This window comes from Danio aesculapii, chromosome 4 (assembly GCF_903798145.1).
Source record: "Danio aesculapii chromosome 4, fDanAes4.1, whole genome shotgun sequence".
Classification (NCBI taxonomy): Eukaryota; Metazoa; Chordata; class Actinopteri; order Cypriniformes; family Danionidae; genus Danio; species Danio aesculapii.
The window spans coordinates 59352437-59362436 of record NC_079438.1 but is presented as its reverse complement, the minus strand read 5'-3'; the positions used below and the strand labels follow the sequence as shown (position 1 = coordinate 59362436).

At 39.3% G+C, this 10000-nt stretch overlaps 1 long non-coding RNA gene across 1 annotated transcript; it reads right to left on the bottom strand.

The window, feature by feature from the left end:
• Positions 1-8720: 8720 nt before the first annotated feature.
• On the bottom strand, positions 8721-10000 carry LOC130222617 (uncharacterized). Its single transcript, XR_008836522.1, has 3 exons — positions 9929-10000; positions 9467-9753; positions 8721-9283 (listed from the first exon to the last, which is right to left on the bottom strand). It is a non-coding gene; the product is annotated as an uncharacterized LOC130222617 (long non-coding RNA).

Below are 10000 nucleotides of genomic sequence, written 5' to 3'. Positions count from 1 at the left end.
TTGTAATGATTTAATATTTTGTCATTGTCAACTATAAAGCACAATTGTAATGGCAAAAAAATCAGAATAATGATTTGATGACCAACAGTAATGTACCTCAGATTTCTTTATATTTATTAATGTATTTATATTATAATTGTAATAATTTCTATAATAATTCCCCCCCCCCAAAAAACAATTCTTTATTATTCTTAATTGTTTGTTATGACGTTACAAACAATGTGTATTTTCTTTTTTGATTGCTTGGTGACGGTTTCATACTTTACAATCAGGTTTCATTAGTTCTTGTATTTACTTACATGAAGTAATTATGAACAATAGTTGTATTGCATTTATTAATGAACATTTACTATATTAACATCCAAATGCATGCTTGTTAACATTAGTTAATGCGCTAACAAATGAACAAATACTGTAATGTACTTTTCATCCTTCATGTTAGTAAATGCATGAACAACTGTATTGTGAAGTGTTACTGGTGATGCTCGATAAAGTTGTCAGTGAATGCAGTGGTCAAGTGTTGCAGCACACAGGCTTGTGTTTCTGCAGGAAGGTGTGGATGGCTCGATGGTTGGCATCATCTCTTCACAGGTCTGGGATCCCATCAATGGTCTTGCACATCTCTTGGGATCGGGATGGGCTTCTCCAGGTGGAAATAGAGAAGAAAGAAAATTGGAGTCAGAATTATTTGCCCTCCTGTAAATTGTAATTGTTTGCAATATTTCCCCAGTATTTATTGATTTATTTATTTATTTTCAAAGCATTTGTAAATGTAGATTTTAATAAGTATTTGTGATAAGTGATTTCTTGCATCTTTGCCATGATGACAGTACATAATATGCAAGTAGACATTTTTAAAGATACTGGTATTCAGCTTAAAGCAATATGTAAAGCCTTTAGGTTCGTTGGGGTAAGTTCGGGTATATCAGTGGTTTGTTCTGTAGACAATGTGAAAAAATAAGAATATTGACCTTAAAATGCTTTTATTGTAGCTGAAGAAAAAGATAAAGGAAATAGTCTGAAGGAGAAAAAAAAAAAACCCTTTATGTACTAAATATTAATTGGGAAATATTTGAAGCCGAAATATACACGAGGGCAAATAATTTAGACTTGAACTGTATACATTGCTCAGCATACACGAGAAGACCCCTTTTTGAAAAATAAATTAGTATTTCTGGAATTAATCTTTTAGTCACAGAATATGTTTAGAAACAGAAAGATAATACATTTTAATTCAAGGAAAAAAAAGATATATAAAAGTAAAAAGTAGTATAACATTTCCGCCAAATGGTGTTTTTTTTGTAACTCCTGATTGTCGGAGTTTTTGTAAAAGTTGTCATATTTTTCTTAACATAGGCATGTTGTATAGCTTGGATGTTCTGTTAGATTTGGCTTCAATATAGTACTGTAAAGCATATTATAGAAATGATTAATTGACGAGAGAGATTTGTAAGGGGTGAAGTAGTATATGCTGAGCATATATATATATATATATATATATATATATATATATATATATATATATATATATATATATATATATATATATATATATATATATGCATATACATTTACATACTATACTATACTCTATATACTATTCATATTCATTTTCTTTTACCGTTTTTCCGGGGCGGGTCTCGGGGGCAGCAGTCTCAGGAGAGAACCCCAGACTTCCTCTCCCCAGACACTTCCTCCAGAGGCGCTCCCATGCCAGCCGAGAGACAGAAGGTGCGTCCCAAATCGCAAACGTATGCACTATTCTACGCCATTTTGTAGTATAAATGGTGTAAGTAGTGCGTTCACACTGAAAACTCCCAAAATAATAAGTGCGCTTCAATGACCCGGATGATGCACTTATTCGACCGGTAAAATGAAGCGTGTTATGATGAAAACAGTCGCAGCTTTGCTCACGCAGCCGAAGGGGCGGAGCTATAGGGCGCACATGTTGGATTACTTGATTTATTTTGAATAGTGAGAGCAAAATTGTCCTACGAGAGTGATTATAGCGCCTCCTGATGGTGAATGCGGTTATACTCAGGGCAGGTATTATGTGGTAGTTGGAGATGTATCCAGCTGCAGACTCGCACACGTTTCAGGCACACAAAATGTATGGTTAATGAGGGAAATCCTACTGAATTTGACAAATATGGCGAGTGAGATCGCCCGTGCTACGATTGCTGTTCATTAGACTCAACAGGTTATGGCTTACAATTTCAGTCATGAATTCAGTTTTATATCGAAACAATCATTTTAACATCTGTGCAGTTTTGCAAGTAAAAATAATTAGTTAAAACATTTCTGACTTTATTCGCGTATCCGCATACACAAAGAAAACATAATAGAGCATGTAAATGTAGGATTAGTGTAATAAGGTAGTTGAGGATCTTAATGTTGTCACACTTAGTTAAAATCGTTTTGTGTTAAAATGTAATTTTAATGAATATAGTTATAAACTGATAAAGTACTTTATCTTTGACTAAACTCTTACTTATTTTGAAAAGTAATTATTAACCGTGAATTTGTTTGTATTACTATGTTTGTTGCAAGTATAATTAGCACAAATTAGCAGTAGTTTATGGTTTAAAAACAGTATATAACAACGTAAAAACAATATATGACTTACTATAAATGACTATAGTGTTTAATGTGGGAAATGACTGATAAAAGTTATTAGAAAATAAAGCAAATAAATACTATTCAATCTCTGGAGTAAAACATTAATATAGTGTTATACGTTTATTAAATGTCAAAAGATTTGTATTACATATAAAGATGTGTTATAGCTTATACAGATGATCTTGCTATAATTTCCTTCATTATAATGAATCCGTTATATAAATGAAACCTGTCCATTCTAGATGGTTTATATATCTGTGAAAAATGTTTCAGCAAGGCCTGCAAACGAGTATCTGCTTTACTGAGTCTGTCAGGTAAATAATGACTGATCTATGATGACTGACTGAAAACTGTTCAGTGTATTATATTGAATGGCATTCGGAAACAGTATTGCTCCCCATTCGGCCATCTCGATCGCCATAATTGTGAAATAGTATCCACTACTGTGTATTGTGCAGAATATGTAATACTAATATTGAAAAATATATTGATGATGTTGATTTCCGAGAATACGTTAATAACATGAACATCCGTCGTAACCATATATGGTTTGTGCTGGATTGTGTGTGCCTGAAACGTGTGTGGGTCAGCGGGTATGCAGCTGGATATTATGTTGTGGTAGTTTGGTCCTTTATTTCAGTAATATGGCAAACGGTTTGAATTTGCACTTAGTAAAATAGCCATTAGTGTTCCACTTGGGACTGACAGTACATACATAAACCATGCTGGTGAGTGTGTAAGTGCATAGTGTGCAGTTATAGTCCCTCCAGCTTGTCCTGGTTCTGGTGGGACATGCCTGGAAAAACCTCCCTACGTAGGTGTCCAGGAGGCATCTGAAGCAGATGCCTGAGCCACCTCTGCTGACTGTTGATGGGGACGAGCAGCGGCTGTACTCCAAGCTCCTGCCCCTCATAGATATATACAGTTAAAGTCCGAATTATTAGCCTCCCCTGTTAAATTTTTCTCCAATTTCTGTTTAACAGAGAGCAGATTTGTTCAACACATTTGTAAACATAATAGTTTTAATAACTGATTTATTTGTTCTTTCTCATGATGACAGTAAACAATATCGGAGTAGATATTCTTCAAGACACTTCTATACAGCTTAAAGTGAGATTTAAAGGCTTAATTAGGTTAACTAGGCAGGTTAGGGTAATTAGGCGAGTTATTGTTTAACGATGGTTTCTTCTGTAGACTAAAGATAAAAGCATAGCTTAATGGGGCTAATAATATTGACCTTAAAATGACTTAAGTGATTTAATTTTAGCTGAAATAACGGCAAAAAATATGATCAGACATACTCTGAAAACATCCTTGCTCTGTGAAACATCATCTGGTAAATATTAGAAAAAGCGAAAAAAATAGAAAGGGCGGCTAATAATTGTGTAGTTAAAAGGTATAAAAACACAAGTAAAAACATAGTTATATAAAATTAGAGCAAATATAAAATATATATGGTGAATAAAGGTATAGAAAACATTATAAGTGTAGAAACAAAGGTAGAAACATAGATGTGTTTGTAATAAACTGTGTAGTTGTTTTCCTTGCAATAAGAAGAAACATACCGCGTTTTTGTTTTGAAATGACGTACTGCATATAGCATGTTGATCTTTATTTGGCGTGGCCTGGTATTTATTTAGGCAAATATATTTGTTGGATTTACTTAGAACTTGAGATGAAAATGAATGTCAATGTGAAAACAAAACAAAGTTATTGTGGAACATTATTATTGGTTGAGTAAGTAAACAAATAAATAAATAGATGAATGGCAGGAATTGAGGGGATAACATTACATAATAAGAATAAATAAGGTTTGTGCAGACTGTTTTATAAAGTGGGATTATAAAAAAAGAGAATGAATAGATTTTCATTATTAGAAGGATCATATTTACACGGTACAGCGTTAAGCTGCGTTTAAAAAGAGATTTGTTTTTCACATAATAGGGCAGACAACAGTAACTGGCGGACAGCTGCAAAAGTAGCATATCTGAGTAAAACTTGGAGTGTTTGAGTACCTGTAGAAGTGTTGGATGGATGGCGTCACGTCTTTGTATGTGTTGTTGTTGAGGCGGTTGATGGTTGCCATTGTCTCTTCACAGGTTTAGGATCACATCAGTGGGACGTCAGCAATCTCTAGAGGCATCATCAGGTGGAAATAGAGAATAAAGGAAAGGATTATTGTAGCTGAGATATTAGCTGAAATATTAGTGCGAGAATGAAGTGTTATGAATGAAAATAGCGGTTATATAAAGAAACAAACATGTAAAGCATGCGAGTATTTTTAACAGAATGTCCGGCGCATTAAGACAGGAGGAGTGTGTCCTATAGGTGGCTGTCAAGCCCACTCATCTGCGTGGAGCACACTCGTGTATCATAGCATTGTGTGTATGGTTAAGTAAGACGACAGGTGTTTAATGTAGTTTATGAAGTGAGAGCGTGCGGCTGAGGCTTGGACATTATCAGGAAGGCTATTCCAGAGTTTAGGGGCCATAAATGAGAAGGCTTGAGCTGCTTTAGTGGACTTTGCTGTCGTGGCTACTACTAGAAGGCCCGAGTTTTGAGATGTAAAAAAAGAGGGTTGGAATATAGCCAAGTAGTTATTTAGCATAAGCCCTTATAGGTTGTGATGTACACTTGAAATGTGGACATGATGATGCTTAAAAGTGAGTGTTTAATGTTAGTTGGTGTTATTTTAGAGTGGGTTTTTTTGTGGCAAGTGATGAAGAGGGATGAAGACATTGTCATTGACCTGGACAGCAGCAGCGGTGCACCCACAGCCCTGGAGGGCAGGGTGGAGGAGCTGGAGAGGGTGAGTTGAGTTCACCATGGCCTTTTCCCACATACGTCCTTTTTGTAGGCCAGTTTGTAGTGCATAGTGTACATAGACAGACAGACAGAACAGATCAGATCTGTTTGATACTCAAGGCTGTTTCTTGTACTCGGCCGTTTTAAGAAAAGTGGTATTTTGAAACTGAGCATTTGCTAAAACATAGAAAGCATGTGTTGCATATGAGGGAATTAGCATATTGAAGAAGAAACATGTGAAGTGGCAAATGAGTCAGGAAACAGTGTTTCCAATCCTTCAGGAGTGCAGTTCCACTTGAGGTCTCCATGGGCTTTGACGTGGCTGAGTAGATGATGAGGAAAGAAACGATTTGGCTTACGGAAAAAGCAATGACACATTTTATTGGCAACTCTGTAGAGAGATGACAGTAAGCTCATCATATAATGCAGGCTGTTAAACACTGAACTTTTGTAATAGTCATGAAGACATAAGAAAGGATATGTGTGACTGTATCCTGGAGTGCACATCCAGTCAGGTGCTTTGCGCTTTAACTGTGGACGGTTGGCTTTAGTTGGAGGATATTGACATGAAAATGAGGTGAACGCTTTAGCAAGTACAACAGTTTGCATTTGCGCTTCTCAGCTGTTTGGGGAGCAAAAGTAATTGGACAGAATAATACCGGTAAAGTTACGTTTAGTAATATTTGGTTTCAAATCATTAGCTGTAAATTGGAGGCTGAAGCGTGGAACATTAGTAGACGCTGGGTTTGATCAATGGTGACGCTTTGCCAGGCCTGCACTGCAATGGTCCTCAGTTCCTGCTTGTTGTTGTGGTGTTTTCACTCCATTTGTTTTTCAGCAGGTGAAATGGATCCCCAATGGAATTTAGGTTAGAGAATTGACTTGGCCATTCCATGGTTGTTGGGTTGCTTTAGCAGTATGCTTTGGGTCACTGTCCATCTGCTCTGCGAAGCGCCGTCCAATGACTTCCAAAGCACTTGGCTGAATGTGAGAAGATAATATTGGCCAGAAGAGTTGAGAACGGATGTCGCTGCTTTTGTCAGCAGTCACATCATCCAACATACAAGAGAAGCAGTTCTGTTGGTGGCTATACAGGGTCATGCCATGACACTAGCACCAGCACCACCAGCATGTGTAGAATTGTGAGCAGTTTGTTTCCTTGTCTATAATGTTGTGTTGTCATGAGTTGGGTAGAGGTTGATGTGGATGTCATCTGTCCATGGGATGTATTTCCAGTAGTGTGAAGGCTTGTTTAGAAGTGTAATGTGGCCTTCCTGTTTTGGAGGCTCAGCAATGGTTTAGATCTAGTGTCCAAAGTGGGTCCTGGAAGGTTGGTGCCCTGCATATTTTTGTTCCAATCCCATTGAAATACACCTGAAGCAGCTAATTAAGCTCTTTGTAAGTATACTAGAAAGCTCCAGGCAGGTGTGTTGAAGGAAGTTGGAGCTAAACTATGCAGGACAGCAGGCCTCCAGGAGCGAAAGTGGGGTGTAGTGTTCTCTTGATTGCTGAGTGTGACGCACATACACCTACCTGTTGGAGTGTGTTGTTGATGTGGGCAAATGTAGTGAATGTTTATTGTTTTTCCCCAGGGAAAGAATTGTTTGGGTGTCCACTGGAGTTGTTTGTGTGGTGTTTGAGGTGTTTTGGTGTTGTTAAGGCCACTGGTGCGTTCTTTAGTTGTTCCAGGCTGTTGTTTTGGCCATGCCTAAATGTTTTTGCTATCTCTCTCTGATAGGTTTTTGAGCCAAGTGATGGCTTGCTTCACTGATAGTGACAGCTGTTTGGATTTCCTGTAGAGACTATACAGCAACAGATTCCAAATGCAAATTGAGGTGGTACCATTTCCTAAGGTAGTTTAATTTTTTTTTGTTCATCCTTGTGCCCTGTATATGAGTAGTGGTAGTAGTAAGTGAAGAGGTAGTGAATTTGAATGGTTTTTGGCGTTTGACGGGATTTAGGTGTCATATGAGGAAGTTGTTTGTTAGGTTGTGCTAGAGCAGGGTTGTGTAAAGTTGGTCCCGGAGGGCTGCTGTCCTGCATAGTTTAGCTCCAACTTAGTAGAAGACAGCTCCCTGGAAGTTTGATTAGCTGGTTGAGGTGTGTTTAATCGGGGTTGCAAGTGAAATATGCAGGATACCGGCCCTCCAGGATGGAGTTTGGACAGCCCTGTTGTGTGTGAAATGGGTGTCAAGCTGAGGCAGTATCTTGTGTGTTGACACTTGTGAGCTTTGTTAGAGTCAAAGCAGTGGAGAGTGAAGCATCCACTGTTTATTTGTGGGCTCGGCGTGCGCACGGTTGTGTGTGTATAGAGGCTGTTGCAGTGAAGTTTGTAGAGCTTATAAGTTAAGGAGTAGAGCAAATGTGGAGTGAACTTGAAATAGTGTGGAGCATTTATGATGGATTTGGTGTTGCAGTTTATTTGAAGAAGTGTAGTTGTGTTTGAAGTATGAGGTAGATGCGGTGTTAAAAGGTTGTGTATGCAGTGAGATGTGACGGCAGTGAAAGTGTGTCTGTCTGTCTGTCTGTCTGTCTGTCTGTCTGTCTGTCTGTCTGTCTGTGCCGTGGAAGCAGAGTTGATTTGATACCTTCCAGTTGTAATGCTCATGGGTGATGTATAGGGTTTGTCAGGCAGACTTTAGCTTAAGCGATGCCTGGGTTGTGTGGGTTGAATCCTGCTGATTGGGTTATTGTAAATTGTGTAGTTAGCAACAGAAGTGTTTGTCCAGAGAGTGTAGCTGTGGTTTGGTAAAAGTGATAGTTTGAGAGCAGTAGTGGTGTGGAGCAGGTGTTGTAAGTGATGATTGGCATGTAAATGAGTGCAGTTGAGGCAAATAAGCAAGCTGTTGCTTGAGTTCATTTAGAGGGATGTGAAGAATGACAATGGCTGTAATGTATTTAGTGTGTTACATTGATCATTTCCATAGCTTCTGAGAATGGTAAAAGGTCCACATATTGAGAAATAAGGTCATGATAGCTGATTGAATGTGAAGTGTTGATTGAATGGTCTGCTTATGTTTGTGGAATAGTTTGAGAAGAAGCGGGACATATGGATGGGCTAATGACATGAGCACATTGAAAAGGGCGATACTGTGAAGGGTGATGATATGCATGTTTTGAAGTGTGAGCATGTGCGGTAGATACTTGTCAAGTCTGAAAGATATGTGGGAGGTACAACAGGTGCTTGTTTTTAAAGTGGCATGTGTACAATGTGTCCCTCCCCCTGTTGTGCTGCTGCTTGTAGTAGTAGTAGTAGTAGTAGTAGTTGTTGTTGTTTTTGTTAGTGTCTTGCTGTCTGTTTTTGTCTTTCTTTCTTTCTTTCTTTCTTTGTTTCTTTCTTTCTTTCTGTCTGTCTGTCTTTCTGTCTGTCTGTCTGTCTGTCTGTCTGTCTGTCTGTCTGTCTGTCTGTGTCCCTCCCCCTTCTCCTTTTATGTCATTAGGCCTTGGTCATGCATATTGTTTATCTGAGGGTGGTGTTCACCCTTGACTTTTGTGTATTGTGCTGGGTGATATTGTGTGCAGATGCATCGTGGGTGCTTGAAGTAGTTTATTGATGTGTTATTACAGCGTTGGTTTAGTGTAGTCTGTGGCATCATGGGGTTCGATTTATTTGGTGACAGTTAATTGTGTGCTTGAGATGGTGTTATTGGTGTAGTGCAGGGATGTCCAGACTTGGTCGTCAAAGTTTGGTTCCAACCCCAATCAGACACAGCTGGCCTAGGTAGGCAAGCTGTTAGCAGGTGTGTCGAAGGTAGTTAGAGGAGAAATGTGCAGGACACTCCAGGACAGCCCTGGTTTAGTTAAGGAATGTGTTGTAGGTGAACAAGTTGTGTGGACGCACAGGTGGAAGGCATGTAACCTGTAGGAAAAAAAAAAAAAAAACATTGGCGCAAGTGAGAAGGAATACAAACAGTGGATGAGATGACATGGTGGAAAGAACTGGAGAGCAGCATTGTATTAAGGGAAGAAGAGATGGTGTTGGAAAAGGCAAGCAAAGCAGTAGTTAGAGAGAGAGAAGAAGAAGAAGAAGAACGTGCCATACCTTCCCCTCTGCCGTTGTCGTCTGCTCGTTGGAGTCGCGCAGTTCGAGTCGCGCCGAGGTGCGCCTGTCTTTACCCCGCCGGTCTTCACACCGCAAGGGAGGAACACCGCTCGGCTGCCGCCGCGGGGCTGCCGCTTTCGCTGCCGCTCCACACCTACTGCCTCCTCAAGTACTGCTCTCCTGATGACGCGGCAGCTGCACGGACGCCGTCTGGCCAATAGGACGCCTGCTCCCACAATCCTAACTCCGTTCTCGTTGGCCCTGGAACTCTGCTCCTCGCTTCACACCTGAACACACTTGGCATCAGCTCTTTACTGGGTTAGCCTATCTCTAAGCAGCTCCTGTCATGTGCTTCTTACACATTTATGACATGTGCTTATCTTCCAAGCAATAAAATGTAGTGAACTGACTCGCACATGCTTCAGCCTCCACTTTATTAACAACAAATACACAAACACTTACATGCACAAACAAACAATTAAACTGCCACCTCATCTCACAAGCCTTCTGGTCCACTCCAAACACCTCCATGTC